This window comes from Pelophylax lessonae (genome assembly GCF_965119305.1).
Source record: "Pelophylax lessonae genome assembly, chromosome: 2".
NCBI classification, from domain to species: domain Eukaryota; kingdom Metazoa; phylum Chordata; class Amphibia; order Anura; family Ranidae; genus Pelophylax; species Pelophylax lessonae.
In genome coordinates this window covers 503478503-503497019 of record NC_138769.1, presented here as the reverse complement: position 1 = coordinate 503497019, position 18517 = coordinate 503478503, and positions in this window count along the sequence as shown.

Below are 18517 nucleotides of genomic sequence, written 5' to 3'. Positions count from 1 at the left end.
CAACTATGTACTAAACTCTGGGAACCCTGGACGTACCAATACACCTCCAATTAGTCATGACTGTGTACTTCCTCCCCCCCTCCCCTTTTCCCCTTTCCCCCTTTCCCCCTTTATTTGACCCTACAGTTTGAAGTCTGAGACCTTGAATATATATATATATATAAGGAGGGAGGGCTCGGCCTTCTCCAGTCTTGACTGGTCGCGCTTCGTTTGGGCCCTGGTCTTCCCGGCCATTTTAAAAGATTCGGGGCCAGGGCTCGGGCGGGTGCGCGATGGGGCTACGCTCCCTACAGACAGATAGCCACAATGTATAATGAAATGTTCTATTCATAATTTGCATGTAGTTGCGCAATTTATTACCTGTTCTCCTCTGTTATGCTGACCTGCGAGTCATGCACACTTCATGACGTTTATGTAATGTGTTTCTTTTCTTTCTTGAAACTCAAATAAAAATGTATTGAAATAAAAAAGAAAATGAACAGCGAGACACTTTTGATTTGGTGCACCTGAAATGTATTCAGTTAAAATGAAAATGAATTTGGGATTTTAGGTAAACATAAAGAGAATATGTAGAATGGCAAGGCTGGCCTAATTTTTAAACTACTAGTTGTATGATCGCTTTGCTTATTCATTAACCTGTAACAAGCATGCAACAAATTAAATCAAACTAATCTGAGTAATTGTTTCAGTAAATTAAGAAGTGCAAAATATTTACAATTATTTACTAAAGGAATTTTTAAAGATCCGAATGTTACATTAACCACTTGCCTTCTGCTCACGTTGCTGCTACTGCAGCAACGTGGCTCGTTATCGTCTAGCGACGTAGTACTACGTCGCTAAACTCCTCCCCCTGTAGGCGGCGCGCTCCCGCTGTTTTCAGTCACAGCAGGAGTCGGGCCAGGGGAGGAGCGGCGGCGATCGCCGCTGCTCTTCCCCGATCGTCGGGGAATCCAGTTTGGAGATCTGTGTAAACAGAGCAAGCGGATCTCCTAAGTGACAGGGAGTGACAGATCGCAGTGTTCAGCATAGCTGAACATCCGATCTGTCCCTGACTCACTCCCCCCACACACGTCAGTAAGCACCAGGCATACATTAACCCCTCCCTCTCCAATAAAATTAACCCCTTCCCTGCCAGTGTCATTTTTACAGTAACAATGCATATATATATATATATATAGCACTGATTACTGCAGTAATGTCACTGGTACCCCCAAAAGTGTCACAAATGTCAGTCAAGGGTCCGATCTGTCCGCCCGCAATGTCGCAGTCCCGCAAAAAAAATCGCAGATTGCCGCCATTACTCGTTAAAAAAAAAAACACCAAAAATGCCAAAAATCTTTCCCTTACTTAGTAAACGCAATAACTTTTGCGCAAACCAATCAAAATACACTTATTGTGATTTTTTTTACCAAACATAGGTAGCAGAAAACAAATTGGCCAAAAATTGAAAAAAAATTTTGATTTTTACATTTTTTGGGGGGAATTTCATATAAAAAAATGTTAAAAATATTGTTATTTTTTCAAAATAAACACTCTTTTTTTGTTTATAGCGCAAAAAGTAAAAATCGCACAGGTGATCAAATACCACCAAAAGAAAGCTCTGTTTATGGGAAAAAAAGGACGTAAATTTTGTTTGGGTACGGCATCGCACGACCGCGCAATTGTCCGTTAAATTCGCACAGCGCTGAATCGCAAAAAGTGGCCCAGACGTAAGACAGCAAAATCCTCTAGTGGTAAAGTGGTTAAAAAAGTTAATATTTATTTAAAACAGTGAAGAAAGTAAAGATATGTTCATTTGAATAACCAAGTAATGTGCAGGGGAATAAAAAAAAAATTAGCAGATCTTGAAGATAGATCTAGACCTAATATCATCAATGTCAGAGGCATACATGAAACAGTTTAACAGGTGGATTTGTTTAGATTTGTTTGTGACATGTTCACTACTTTGCTACCAGATTTGCTACCAGATTTAGTTGCTTCCGAAATGGTAATCAATAGAATTCACCATTTACCCAGACCTTTACATTTTCCTGACCAAGTGCCAAGGGATGTAATAATGCATATTCATTTTTTCCATATAAGGATAAACTCCTGGTGAGAACAAGAAATGAGGAGCAGCTGCCTGCCCGTATGCCAATTTACAATTGTATACTGATTTTGCAACTAAGAAAAAAGCTCAATATTATCATGAAATCACAAAATGAATTACAGATGGGGTTAACCAATCAAACTTCTTATCAATAAAAATACATCAATGTATGTAATTGACAACCTGGATGAAGGCCTAGCATGTATGAAAACCTGAGATATTATTGCAGACCCACTTCCGGTTCCGGCGCCGCATGAGCAGGGAGTGAGACACCGCGGCTCCCACAGCCTGCATATAAAAACGGTATACCTCTCCGCTCGTCCAGCGATCAGACCGGTCCCTCCTCCTCCAGCTAGCGCCGCTGCATCTCCTGGCACCGATGGATCGTTTTGTGATCCACGGCGGGACCGGGACACCCGCACCTTCTGACTCCGACATGCAGCCTCAGTGTTCGCCCATCCCCCCGGGCAATATGGCCGCCGTGAACAGCATGTCAGACTCCGCTTCCTCTCCTCCTCCTGGCCAGCAGCTGACACAGCAGTTTGATCCACAATGCCAGCAAATGGCACAGGCGGTAGCTGCGATCCTGTCTCCCACTATTTCTGAGGCAGTAGAGCGGGCGGTGGCAGCAGGCATATCTCAGCTCCGGAAAGAGCTGGGTGACCAGTCCAGGCGACTGTCAGATGTGGAACACAGAATGTCCGATCTGGAAGACGAATTGCAGTCTACATTCACCAATGATGCCAGGTATGTCCAGACACAACAATACCTCCTGGACAAGATTGATGACTTGGAGAATCGGTCCCGTAGGAACAATTTGAGAATTATCGGGCTGCCAGAATCTGTCAATGTGGGGATGCTCCCTGATGTTTGTTCTCAGCGAATTCCGCAGGCCCTGGGTATCAGCCATTTATGCACCATAGAGCGCGCACATCGCCTGGGATCCCCCTCAAATGATCGCAGATCCCCTCGTCCTGTTCTTGTGCATTATTTAAATTATGCTGACAGACTGGCCATATTGAAATAATTTAAAAATGCCAAGTCGCTCTCACTGGACGGCGCCAATTTGTTACTTTTTGCCGACTACTCTCAAGAGGTGGCCCGACGGCGCAAGGCTTTCCAACCGTCCTGCAGCGCTTTATATCAGAAAGGCTTTAAGTTCACACTGGCATACCCCGCTACTCTCCGGTTTACGGATCAATTTGGTGAATCGAAATCTTTCACGCACCCGGATGAAGCAATGGATTACATCAAATCGCATCTGCACTTATCTATGGATGTCCAGTCCTCTGCTGCTCCCACCCTCTCACCCTCCAACAGAGATCTTCGCAGCCCCCGCAAGGAATCACCTAAGAGAGCTCGTCTATCTGGCAAATCCTCCTACAGAGACAGGCCTCGCTGATCTCTTTTACATGCCTCTGGGCACCCAGGGCACCCCCACCAGCGGAGAGTTAGTGCCTCTCTCTGCAACCTTACTCCCACGGTTTTGTTTCCTATTTGATGTCGCAGCCTAAATTTTCTTTGTGATATCTGGTGGTCCTTCTATGGCCGTGGTATATAGGCAGGCTGAGCACTGTATTATGACACCTGTTAAGGAAATGTATATCTGCATTATCTTGTGTTATTGTATCCTCACAGCCTTATCGGAGTCCCTGAATCCTCTTGCTGCTTGTTCCTCGTCCTGCACCTCAGGATGTCTTTCTCGCCTACCACCTTGGTGCGTAATGAATGAGAGCATCAGCGAGCGGACCCACCTCTTACATCGGGAACGCTGTCGGGAATTAGAGCTTCATGCGGAAAAAGGTGAAGCTACATTACCTTATGGTATGTTTAAGTTTTTTTGGTTGTTTTATTCCTGCTTCTATTTTTTTTTTAGTTTACTCAATCTTCTTTTCTGGGTTTACTGTAGGACCATTAAATCCCCTGTGGCCTGGTATCCAATCCGTTCCTGATATCATACATCCCCGGTGCACCCCTCCCCTTCCCACATTGATCCTATGTTCGAGCATACACTCGCCCTTTCCCCTACTGTTAGCCTTATTATCCCTTTCTGTAAGGTCTTTTTGGGAAAAACCTCCTTGATCTTAAGATAGTATCATGGAACATCAAGGGCCTACGTTCTCCCCACAAGCGAATGGCCATCTTGAGGCATCTTCGGCGCCTAGACACCGACATAGCACTGCTCCAAGAGACACAACTTCCTTCTTCTGACTTCGACCGCATGCGGAAACTCTGGGTGGGTAGAGTGTTTGGCTCTGCCTCACCCAGAGGAAAATCAGGCGTCCTCGTACTCATCCACAAGCGAGTTAAGCTTGATGTTTCTCCGCTCTACACGGACGAGGACGGCAGAATTCAGATCCTCCAACTAGGTACAGATACCGATTCTTTGGTTCTCTCTAATGTCTATGCCCCTACACCTTCCTTCATCCCTTTTTTTCAGACTTTGACCGGACTCCTGGCACCTCACGTCCACAAACCTTTGCTACTCGGAGGCGATTTTAATGCAACAATGTCCCCCTTGGCAGATAGGTCTGCTGGGCGGCACCGTGCTCAGCCCCCTGCTGTGGTCCCCACCTCTCCCCTTTCACCTTTTGTTGATAGTCTTCATCTCATAGATATCTGGAGGCTGGCCAACCCCACTGGTAAGGAATATACGTATTACTCCCCCCCCCGCACGACTCCTTTTCTAGGATCGATTATTTTTTCGGCAACCCCATACTGATCAACTCATTGCACTCACCCCTCATCTCTGATCTAGTGATCTCTGACCACTCCCCGATTTCCGTTCTTTTCTCACTCTCCACCCCACGATCTTTCACTAAACCATGGCGATTTCCCTCCTACCTTGCAAACAACCCTGACCTCTTGTCCATCCTTCGAGATACCTGGGAAAACTTCCTGGCTGACAATGCTCAACACACAACGACCCGGTCTTGCTGTGGGAAACGGGCAAAGCTGTTTTACGAGGCAGCATTATAGCTTTTGCCTCCTCCTATAAGAAGAAAGCAACCCTACAGTACAGGGAAGCAAGTGAGACCTTGCAACAGGCTCATGCTCGTCTCCAGCAGCAACACTCCCCAGAACACACGGCTCAGTGGAAGGCAGCTAAACTTAAGTTTGATAAATGGGCACTGGCTCTGGAACACTTTCATAAGTCAGCACTAGATATCCACTATCATAAATTTGGGAACAAACCAGGGAAGCTATTAGCTAGACTATGTAAAGGCCCCTACACCCCTACTCATATAACCGCCCTTAAGGATCCCTTGGGTGTCTTGACTTCTTCTCCTGAAGAAGTAACATCTGTTCTGGAACGTTTTTATACCCAATTATATGCTCCAGACCCCATTGATGAGATGGAGGCCGACAGGTTTCTGAAGGAGGTGCACCTGCCAATGATCACACCCGCACAACTGGCCCAACTAAATGCCCCCATTACTCCAGAGGAAGTTATTTCCTCTATCTCCTCACTCTCTCCCGGCAAAGCCCCTGGCCCAGATGGATTCACCTCCGGAATTTTTCAAACTTACAAAACATTTACTTTCACCCACTCTGACTACCCTATTCCAATACATTATGGATGACGGCAAATATATTCTTACAGGTACGCAGGCTTTTATCAAACTTATCCCCAAGCCGGGCAAGGACCCTACCGAACCTGGCTCATACCGCCCAATATCCTTGATAAATCTAGATGCAAAGTTGCTATCTAAAATTGTTGCAAATAGGCTGGCTCTGATTATTCCCTCTCTTCTCCACCCATCACAGGCAGGCTTTACTAAAGGGCGTTCAGCGACGGCGAATATCCGTAAAGTCCTGGCCGTTCTCTCCCACCAGCAAATGCACCCCTCCAATAATCTCGCCATACTTACACTCGACGGCGAAAAAGCCTTCGATAATGTTAGTTTCAATTGGCTCCACCTTACCCTTCGTAAATTTGGCTTCTCCAGACCCTTTTTACACTTAATCTCTGCAATGTATGCGTCCCCCACCGCCAAAATTGTCACTCCCCAATATATATCTGGTTCCATTCCACTACACAAGGGTACCCGTCAGGGCTGCCCCTTATCGCTGCTCTTATTTAATCTTGCTATTGAGCCCTTATCTCGTTACCTGACATTTCATGCCCCCCTAACCAGTGTTTTTATAGGACAGGAAGAAATAAGATCCGCATTGTTTGCGGACAACATCCTCCTCTTCACCTCCAACCCTGCCCAAGATATTCACACTATAAAAGATATTTTTGACCGCTTCAGGCTCTGCTCGGGACTCCGCATAAATTATTCAAAGAGCGAGATCCTTCTCCTGGGCGCCCCTCACTCCATACACTGGACTTCTTCCTCGCCCTTTGGTATAGCCGCATCACATATCAAATATTTAGGGGTAAACATTGGCAAATCCCCACCCTCTCTCTACCAGCTAAACTACACTAGGGAAACTGATTAAGGAACTGGATAGCTGGGCGAAAATTCCCCTTTCCTTTATTGGCAGATGCCATCTATTCAAGATGGTCAGTTTCCCCAAACTGATGTACCTTATGCAAACACTACCCCTTCTCATCAAACATGCTGACATCAAGCGCCTCCACAAGTCCATTTCCACTTTCCTCTGGTCTGCAAAAAAAACACGTATAGCCCTGCATAAACTGTTCCCCCCCAAACGTAATGGAGGTCTGAATTTTCCGGACATCAGGTTATATAATATTTGTTGTCTATTGAGAGTAGGAGCGGATTGGATACATGGCACTTCTTACTTCTCGAATTTCTCCATAGAATCTCAGTTGGTTCATCCTTTTAATCTAGCAGCTATACTCCACTCTAAATTGGCTGACTTACCACTCCCCTTGCGACAGCATGTTCTCTTGAGGGATACCCGCGGGGCTTGGAGGGAGCTCAGAAAAAAACTGTGCTTCCCCCAATTGATATCTCCCCACTTACCTATAAAGGGCAACCCCGCCTTGAGATCATTCTGTCTTGAACCGGTTTATACTTTATGGGCCTCTAGAGGCCTGAAATACTTCACCCAATTATATGACCCCTCACTATGCTCCCCTTATTCCTTTCCGGTCACTCCAAGATTTATATGGGATTCCGTCAGCCCATTATCTATACATTTATCAGCTTGTGGCCAATGCTAAATCTCTTTGTATGGACACTGCCGCATGTTTCGCCGTCTCACCTCTGGATCCGATCCTGCAGAAGAAGCCTTTATCACTGTCGAGCATATACCACCCCATTCAAACCGTGCTCCTATCGACCTCCAAAGACTCCTTACATACCTCTTGGGACAAAGCCTTCTCTTGCACTGGATCTAAACCTTACATTCTGGCTGGATTCAACTCTACATGCACATTCATATGCAATGAATTCTGGAGGGAGCAGCAGTTGAAAATCGTCCATCATGCTTACGCACCGTTCTCTTCTTCGCCTCTCCATTCCCCCTTCCAGGCCTGCTCTTGGTGCCTTCAAAATCGCCCCACCCTTCCCCATAGACTGTGGTCCTGCCGCTGGATATCATCCTTTTGGGACCAAGTTGAAGCTTTTGTGCTAAAGGTCACAGGTCTAGCACCTGAGAGAAACCCTTTTGCTTTGTTATTTGGATACCTGGATACACCTCCATTCATCTCTCCACACCCCCACGATAAGTCTCGCACCTCAACTATCACTACTCACAAACCCTGGATTATAACATGCTACATGATAGCTAGGAGGGTTATACTGAGAAACTGGACCTCCGCCACTCCCCCGACTATTCAGGAAGTCAAATCGGATGTGAGAGGCCTTTACACCAAAGAACACCTGGATTTACAAATCACCAAAGCCGACTCCCGGCGTTTTTGGAGGAAATGGTCAGCGTACAAGGACACCCTAAACGTGCCCTTGTCCCCAGGCACCCCCTTACGTGCCCATTCGCTTTTGCTCTCGGATACGTCCTCCCCCCTCGATTGACGTTCCACCCCCCCCCCCTTTTATCCATTTTTCCATTCTCCGCATCCTTCCGGATACGATATATGCTTGAACGATTAACTTACCCCTAACAAAAATACGCATATGTCTAGTCAGCATTGGAAATTCAGTTAACAATCTCTTATGGTTTCAGGTTGGGGTTGTTCCGCTCCTTTACAAGATTACAGATGCCTGCCATTGTATGTATTAATGTTCTCTCTCCTTACTGGTCCTACATTCCCCCCTCCTTTTTTTTTTCCAATTTTTGTGGTCCTGGACTCTGTTGACAGTATGTAATTTCATTTGTTCATGTCACCTAGGCCACATGCTGTTGTACGATTTGTACTTTTTATACTCATTTTGTGTCAAGGTTTGTATTTTGAAAATGCAAATAAAATTTCTTTAAAAAAAAAATAAAAATGATTGCAGACCCTTCCTCTCCAACTAAATCGGCCTGCAATCTGGACAAAATCACATCTGAATGGCAACACATTTCCCAAATGAATTATTTTAAACCTTGTTGACCCTGTACAAGCCAATATGAAGATGTCTGTCATTGTAACTATCATCTCCTGGCTATTTTAGATCCCTATACTAGGAGAATGTAACCCTCTTTTGATTATAAGCAGCAATACCTGGCACAAGGATCATGATAATCCACCTTTGTAAAGATGTTGAAATGTTTTACGTAACTGTTATGTTGTTTCTAATTTTGTCTGTTTAGTCAAAATGTTCTACAATATTTCTCATCCATCTTTACCTCCAACTAGATCATTATCAAGAAAGAGAGACCACAGAGATCTTCTATAAAGCTATTATCCAACAGTCCTGCCTACTGACTTATGTAAGTGACTCATTATTTGTCTCAATCATCTACACTTAATACAAACCATGATGCCTGCCACCAGATGCAGTTTGTCACTTGCCACATTGCTTGCCTTCAGATGTAGCGTGTCATCTGCCACATGGCCTGTCACCAGATGCAGCTTGCCACTTGCTACTTCCTCTGTCATTAGATGCAGCTTGTCACTTGACACATAGCCTGCCACCAGATACAACGTATCACTTGCCACGTCACCTGCCATCAAATGCAGCTTGTTACTTGCCACATTGCCTGCCACCAGATGCAGCATGTCACTTGCCATGTCATCTGCTACCAGATGCAGTGTGTCACTTGCTACATCACCTGCCACCAGATTCAACTTGTCACTTGCCAGGTCGCCTACCACCAGATGCAGCACGTCCCTTGCCATGTTGCCTGCAACCAGATGCAGTTTGTTACTTACAACATCATCTGCCACCAGATGCAACGTGTCACTTGCCACATCGCCTGCCACCAGATGTGGCTTGTCACTTGCCTCATCAAGTAAACCGTTGGTGCAAAACACCTGTCCCCTGCACTCTGAGTGATGCATTTCGCTATCCAGCTTGGCTATAAACTTGCAGATGTCGAAAACTATAGACACGGCAACTCTGGAATGCTTCAGCCTTGCAGCCCCTTTACAAGACCGGGGAGGCCTGGAAACTCTAAAACAACAGACAAACACAAGGGCACACCGGCCTAGTGCATTATCCTTTGAGCAGGTTTATTAAAAGAAATAGATTAAAAATACTTACAAATGAGTTCTTGATAAAAACACATTAAACAAAGTATAAAATCCTCAGTAGCGTGGACAGGAACCGATCATCCCCCAAGGCTGTATAGGCTTACACATTTCAAGGCGTTTCCTCTTCCTTAGAGCCTCTGAGGAAGAGGCGCCGCCTCGAAACGCGTAAGCCTATACAGCCTCGGGGGACGATCGGTTCCTGACCACACTGCTGAGGATTTTATACTTGTAACCTGCTCAAAGGATAATGCACTAGGCCAGTGCGCCCTTGTGTTTGTCTTTTGTTTCACTTGGCTCATCGCCTGCAACCAGATGTGGATTGCCACATCGCCAATCACCATATGTGGATTGGCACTTGCCACATCACCTGCCATCAAATTCAGCTTGTCACTTGCTACATTGCCTGCCACCAGATGCAGCGTGTCACTTGCAATGTTGCCTGCCACCAGATGCAGCATGTCACTTGCCATGTTGCTTGCGACCAGATGCAGTGCGTCACTTGCTACATCGCCTGTCACCAGATGCAGCTTGTCACTTTCCACGTTGTCTGCCACCAGATGCAGCTCGTCACTTGCCATGTTGCCTGTCACCAGATGCACCTTGTCACTTGCCATGTCATCTGCCACCAGATGTAACATGTCACTTACCACATCGCCTGCCACCAGATGGGGCTTGTCCTTTGCCTTATCACCTGCCACCAGATGTGGATTGGCACTTGCCACATCGCCTGTCACCAGATGCGGATTGTCATGTGCCATGTCGTCTGTCACCAGATGTGGACTGTCACTTGCCACGTCGCCTGCCATCAGATGCAGTGCGTCACTTGGCTGCCACCAGATGCGGATTGTCACTTGCCCTGTCTCCTGCCAACAGATGCGGATTGTCACTCCTTTGGTGGCAGCACAGATGTAAGCATTGGTCCATTGAGCACAGAGGAAGGGTGGCTTCCGATCCTATCCTAGAGTGAGGGCAGAATAGCTGTGATGCGGGGCGGGCATAATAATGTTATCTCTCTGCTCACCCACCACACCTCTGGCAGTGTAGCGTTTGTGGCCTGGCAGTATTGATGGAACAGCGATGATGTGGGACAGGCAGTGAGAGATGATGTCCTCTCTCTGCTCGCCCACTGCTGCAGCTCTGACAGTGCAGTCTTCACGGCCGAGCTGCAAACAGGCCACAGATTGACACCAGTCTTTCTCCTGGATTGGGGACCCCCTGTCTAAATCACCCAGTTATGGGTTCTTCACCTTGAAAAGAAGCCCACAATTTTAAATGTGAAGTGATGTTCATGAAGGGAACACATTTTTTTACTAACTTGCTCCCCCCAATGCAAAGCGTGGAAGTTTCTCTATTTTTTTTATGGCTAAGAAGTTAACATAAACCAAATTTATTTATCCTGCAGGTCATTTTATTGTTTTGGTTTGCGACTTAACCCCCCCCCCCCATTTATGCCACCAATACTCACTAATAACACTTTTTTCATAAACAAATGCAGAAAGTAAAGAAAATACAGCAAGGATCCCTTATATTGTCTGCAGACTTGAGTATCATTTCAGATACACACTTTGACTCTTCAGCTACTACAAAAATGGCCACATCGACTGTTTACATAACAAGGATCTCTATGATGTCTGATACTACCAGCATGCTAATGTAGAATAGATCCCTTTTTCTGGACAAATGGCTAATCAAAAAATGTTCTGATACTACAATTAATATTGCTTGATCAGACCACACATCTAGAACCCTCACCGTTCAAGATTCTTACTTGTCAAGTTGTACATTAATTTGGAGATCCAACAAGCTTTGTATGCAATAACCTCAGAACTGTGCACAACTAGAAAAACATATGACAGAAAATTTTCAGGTTAGTTCTACTCCATCACTGATCCTTTCACTTTGTGGAATGCCCACTGGGCTTTTATGCATGTCATTAATTGCAACCTGGGGCTAAGAGGAAGAGGAGACAGCAAATAGAGCATATTATATTGGAGATGCGATCCCTTGAGTCTTAGAATAAAATCCAACTCTGCCCTAAATTAAGCTCTACATAAGCGCATCTTGGGTACAAACGTTGACTGATTATTTTGGATAATGTTAAAAAAGAAAAACACATTAGCAGGCTAAAAATGTCCTTTTATACAATGGGTAGTAGAGCTGAAGAAGTTTTCGCTCAGTGGCTAAAAGACCATTAAAACAACATTAAAATTCCTTATCTACAGTACATCATATCAGCAAAACGAAAGTATACAAATACATAACAGATACTTTCAGTTGCTCTTAGAGCCTATTCAGACAGGGGCGACACGACTTGCTGGGGCGACCTGTGAAGTTGCGGTGCACAGCGTGCACCGCGACCTCGGCGCGACTTGCACGGACTTCATATAATTGAAGTCAATGCAAGTCGCCTCCAGGTCGCCCCAAAGTAGTACAGGACCCTTTTTCTAATTCGGAGCTACTTGTGTCGCTCCTATTAGAACGGGTCCTGTACTACTCTATGGCGACCGACCTCGACTTGTCAGGCGACCAAGTCGCCTGACAAGTCGCGCTAGTGTGAATGGACCCTTATAGTTCCCAATACAATTTGAAAGATGAGGAAAGATGAATGCTTCTCTCTTTATTCCAAACAAGGTCGGATAAGATGGAAGCAGATATTACTACTAGGGTTGAGCGGACACCTAGATGTCCGTGTTCGACGGGTTCGGCCGAACTTTAAAAAAAAGTCCGGGTCCGTGTCCCGGACTTTTACCGAACTTTTCCCGGACACCGAACCCCATTGAAGTCAATGGGGACCCGAACTTTAAGGCACTAAAATGGCTCTAAAACACCAAAGGAAAGGGCTAGAGTGCTGCAAATGGCAGCAAAACGTAATTAAGAGCATGGCAAGTGCTCTGCAAACAAATGTGGATAGGGAAATAACTTAAAACAACAAAAAAAAACAGAAAAATAAAACAATGTTCTTCTTCATCTCTGAAGGACGAGGCCCATATGGAGTAGGAGGGAGGTTGAGGTGGTGGTGGATGTGGCGGTGACATAGGCGTGCGCACAGGGTGTGCTGGGTGTGCCTGGGCACACCCTAATCACCTAGGGCACATAGCATTGCCAGTGAGGAGATGGGAAAGATCTCCCTGGGACCTGCTCTGCTCTATTTCTCCTTGCCTACTTGTACATGGCCCCGATACATTACTCTCCCTGCTGGCAAACACATGCATGTGTATTTCAACTTTGGGGTGCACACCTTAATGCAATAGGCTGCGCACACCTATGGGCGGTGTAGGTGGAAGCGGCGGTGGAGGAGGACCAGGGCCGGATTAACAGCATCATGGGCTTGGTGCTGAGGATTTTGAAGGGCCTTAGGGCCGTGCCTTGCCATGCACCCAGAGGAGGAAGGGTGCAGCCATGCATGCCTAATTCAACATGGGATGCTGTCTCTGAAGCCCATAAACACATCCATGCATCGCCAACTGTCCCTCCTTGTCCGGCCTTCGCGCTGTGTGGGGAGGTTCTGAGGGTGCTGCCTGGGGAAGTGAGCATAGAAGCTAGACTTCTGTGTTTACAAGTGACAGAAGAGCGGTAACAGTGAATATGGCCAACCCGGGGGCCTATATAAAAGGTAGGGGCCTGGAGCTGCAGCTCCAATAGCCCCTACATTAATCTGGCCCTGAGGAGGAGGACGAGGTAGCCAACACTGCTTCTTTTCACAAATTTTAAATGAGGGTACACCCCAAAAGAGTGAGAAAGAGCAAAAATGGAACAATGGGTGGGTAAGGTCGGTATCCATTGCTATTCTGCACAAGGTACGGAAAAGTCCCGTGGGATCCATGCCTGGTTCATTTTAATGAACGTGAGCTTGTCCACATTGTCTCTGGACAGGCGGCTGCGCTTGTCTGTTATAACGCCCCCAGCCGTGCTAAATACCCGTTCAGATAATACACTGGCTGCAGGGCACGCCAGCACCTCCAAGGCGTAAAGGGCAAGCTCAGGCCATGTGCCCAATTTGGAGACCCAGAAGTTGAAGGGGGCAGACCCGTCATTCACTACATGTAGGCGTGTGCACACATACTGCTCCACCATGTTGGTAAAATGCTGCCTCCTGCTAAGACGTTCCATCTGAGCTGCTGGTGCTGCTGTTTGTTGTGGCGTGCTGACAAAGCTTTTCCACATTTCGGCCATGCTAACCCTGCCTTCTGAGGTGCTGGCGGTGCCCTGGTTGCGTTGGCGACCTCCTCCTCCTCCTCCTCTGCCTTGTGCTTCCACTGTGGCCCCGCTGTCAGATGGGAATGCCAGCAGCATGGCGTCTACCAGCGTGCGCTTGTACTCGCGCATCTTGCGATCGCGCTCCAGTGAGTGAATTAAGGACGGTACGTTGTCCTTGTAACGGGGATCCAGCAGCGTGGCCACCCAGTAATCAGCACAAGTTAGAATGTGGGCAACTCGGCGGTCGTTGTGGAGACACTGCAGCATGTAATCGCTCATGTGTGCCAGGCTGCCCAGAGGCAACGAAAGGCTGTCCTCTGTGGGAGGTGTATGGTCCGTGTCCTCTGTATCCCCCCAGCCACGCACCAGTGATGGCCATGAGCTGGCCTGGGTGCCACCCTGCTGTGAACATGGTTCCATCTCCTCCTCCAGCTCCTCCTCCTCCTCATCCTCCTCATCCTCCAGAACTGTGCCCCTGCTGGACAATTGCGTCCCTGGCGTTTGCGTGTGCAGGAACCCACCCTCGGAGCCCCTTGCGAATGACTGCCCTGAAAGCCTTGGAAATGTTACCTCTTCATCCTCCTCCTCCTCCTCATCCTGTGCCACATCCTCTTCCATCATCGCCCGAATTGTTTTTTCAAGGAGGCATAGAAGTGGGATAGTTAAGCTGAGAACGGCGTCATTGCCACTGGCCATGTTGGTGGAGTACTCAAAACAGCGCAACAAGGCACACAGGTCTCGCATGGAGGCCCAGTTAAATTAAATAGCGGAATAGAAAATATGATCCAAAAAAAGTGTATGTATATCACACGTACACAACCACACTAGGCCCCAATTACTATTGTTTGTACCCCTAAAAGGCTAGATGAGGAGTAGGGGGAGTATGGAACAGGCAGCACCCTCAAACCTTCAGAAGTATGAGATGAACCCCAACAACTTGGAAAGGTGGATCTCTCTCACACGTACCGACACAGACTATCCCGCAATTCAATTGATCCTCAAAGGTTTTTATTGAATAGCGGAATAGGAAATATGATCAAAAAAAGTGTATGTATCTCGCACGTACACAACCACACTAGGCCCCAATTACTATTGTTTGTACCCCTAAAAGGCTAGATGAGGAGTAGGGGGGGTATGGAACAGGCAGCACCCTCAAACCTTCAGAAGTATGAGATGAACCCCAACAACTTGGAAAGGTGGATCTCTCTCACACGTACCGACACAGACTATCCCGCAATTCAATTGATCCTCAAAGGTTTTTATTGAATAGCGGAATAGGAAATATGATCAAAAAAAGTGTATGTATCTCGCACGTACACAACCACACTAGGCCCCAATTACTATTGTTTGTACCCCTAAAAGGCTAGATGAGGAGTAGGGGGGGTATGGAACAGGCAGCACCCTCAAACCTTCAGAAGTATGAGATGAACCCCAACAACTTGGAAAGGTGGATCTCTCTCACACGTACCGACACAGACTATCCCGCAATTCAATTGATCCTCAAAGGTTTTTATTGAATAGCGGAATAGGAAATATGATCAAAAAAAGTGTATGTATCTCGCACGTACACAACCACACTAGGCCCCAATTACTATTGTTTGTACCCCTAAAAGGCTAGATGAGGAGTAGGGGGGGTATGGAACAGGCAGCACCCTCAAACCTTCAGAAGTATGAGATGAACCCCAACAACTTGGAAAGGTGGATCTCTCTCACACGTACCGACACAGACTATCCCGCAATTCAATTGATCCTCAAAGGTTTTTATTGAATAGCGGAATAGGAAATATGATCAAAAAAAGTGTATGTATCTCGCACGTACACAACCACACTAGGCCCCAATTACTATTGTTTGTACCCCTAAAAGGCTAGATGAGGAGTAGGGGGGGTATGGAACAGGCAGCACCCTCAAACCTTCAGAAGTATGAGATGAACCCCAACAACTTGGAAAGGTGGATCTCTCTCACACGTACCGACACAGACTATCCCGCAATTCAATTGATCCTCAAAGGTTTTTATTGAATAGCGGAATAGGAAATATGATCAAAAAAAGTGTATGTATCTCGCACGTACACAACCACACTAGGCCCCAATTACTATTGTTTGTACCCCTAAAAGGCTAGATGAGGAGTAGGGGGGGTATGGAACAGGCAGCACCCTCAAACCTTCAGAAGTATGAGATGAACCCCAACAACTTGGAAAGGTGGATCTCTCTCACACGTACCGACACAGACTATCCCCCAATTTAACTGATCCCCAAAGGTTTTTGATTAAATAGCGGAATAGAAAATATGATCCCAAAAAAGTGTATGTATATCACACGTACACAACCACACTAGGCCCCAATTACTATTGTTTGTACCCCTAAAAGGCTAGGAGTAGGGGGAGTATGGAACAGGCAGCACCCTCAAACCTTCAGAAGTATGAGATGAACCCCAACAACTTGGAAAGGTGGATCTCTCTCACACGTACCAACACAGACTATCCCCCAATTTAACTGATCCCCAAAGGTTTTTGATTAAATAGCGGAATAGAAAATATGATCCCAAAAAAGTGTATGTATATCACACGTACACAACCACACTAGGCCCCAATTACTATTGTTTGTACCCCTAAAAGGCTAGGAGTAGGGGGAGTATGGAACAGGCAGCACCCTCAAACCTTCAGAAGTATGAGATGAACCCCAACAACTTGGAAAGGTGGATCTCTCTCACACGTACCAACACAGACTATCCCCCAATTTAACTGATCCCCAAAGGTTTTTGATTAAATAGCGGAATAGAAAATATGATCCCAAAAAAGTGTATGTATATCACACGTACACAACCACACTAGGCCCCAATTACTATTGTTTGTACCCCTAAAAGGCTAGGAGTAGGGGGGGTATGGAACAGGCAGCACCCTCAAACCTTCAGAAGTATGAGATGAACCCCAACAACTTGGAAAGGTGGATCTCTCTCACACGTACCAACACAGACTATCCCCCAATTTAACTGATCCCCAAAGGTTTTTGATTAAATAGCGGAATAGAAAATATGATCCCAAAAAAGTGTATGTATATCACACGTACACAACCACACTAGGCCCCAATTACTATTGTTTGTACCCCTAAAAGGCTAGGAGTAGGGGGGGTATGGAACAGGCAGCACCCTCAAACCTTCAGAAGTATGAGATGAACCCCAACAACTTGGAAAGGTGGATCTCTCTCACACGTACCAACACAGACTATCCCCCAATTTAACTGATCCCCAAAGGTTTTTGATTAAATAGCGGAATAGAAAATATGATCCCAAAAAAGTGTATGTATATCACACGTACACAACCACACTAGGCCCCAATTACTATTGTTTGTACCCCTAAAAGGCTAGGAGTAGGGGGAGTATGGAACAGGCAGCACCCTCAAACCTTCAGAAGTATGAGATGAACCCCAACAACTTGGAAAGGTGGATCTCTCTCACACGTACCAACACAGACTATCCCCCAATTTAACTGATCCCCAAAGGTTTTTGATTAAATAGCGGAATAGAAAATATGATCCCAAAAAAGTGTATGTATATCACACGTACACAACCACACTAGGCCCCAATTACTATTGTTTGTACCCCTAAAAGGCTAGGAGTAGGGGGAGTATGGAACAGGCAGCACCCTCAAACCTTCAGAAGTATGAGATGAACCTCAACAACTTGGAAAGGTGGATCTCTCTCACACGTACCAACACAGACTATCCCCCAATTTAACTGATCCCCAAAGGTTTTTGATTAAATAGCGGAATAGAAAATATGATCCCAAAAAAGTGTATGTATATCACACGTACACAACCACACTAGGCCCCAATTACTATTGTTTGTACCCCTAAAAGGCTAGGAGTAGGGGGGGTATGGAACAGGCAGCACCCTCAAACCTTCAGAAGTATGAGATGAACCCCAACAACTTGGAAAGGTGGATCTCTCTCACACGTACCAACACAGACTATCCCCCAATTTAACTGATCCCCAAAGGTTTTTGATTAAATAGCGGAATAGAAAATATGATCCCAAAAAAGTGTATGTATATCACACGTACACAACCACACTAGGCCCCAATTACTATTGTTTGTACCCCTAAAAGGCTAGGAGTAGGGGGAGTATGGAACAGGCAGCACCCTCAAACCTTCAGAAGTATGAGATGAACCCCAACAACTTGGAAAGGTGGATCTCTCTCACACGTACCAACACAGACTATCCCCCAATTTAACTGATCCCCAAAGGTTTTTGATTAAATAGCGGAATAGAAAATATGATCCCAAAAAAGTGTATGTATATCACACGTACACAACCACACTAGGCCCCAATTACTATTGTTTGTACCCCTAAAAGGCTAGGAGTAGGGGGGGTATGGAACAGGCAGCACCCTCAAACCTTCAGAAGTATGAGATGAACCCCAACAACTTGGAAAGGTGGATCTCTCTCACACGTACCAACACAGACTATCCCCCAATTTAACTGATCCCCAAAGGTTTTTGATTAAATAGCGGAATAGAAAATATGATCCCAAAAAAGTGTATGTATATCACACGTACACAACCACACTAGGCCCCAATTACTATTGTTTGTACCCCTAAAAGGCTAGGAGTAGGGGGAGTATGGAACAGGCAGCACCCTCAAACCTTCAGAAGTATGAGATGAACCCCAACAACTTGGAAA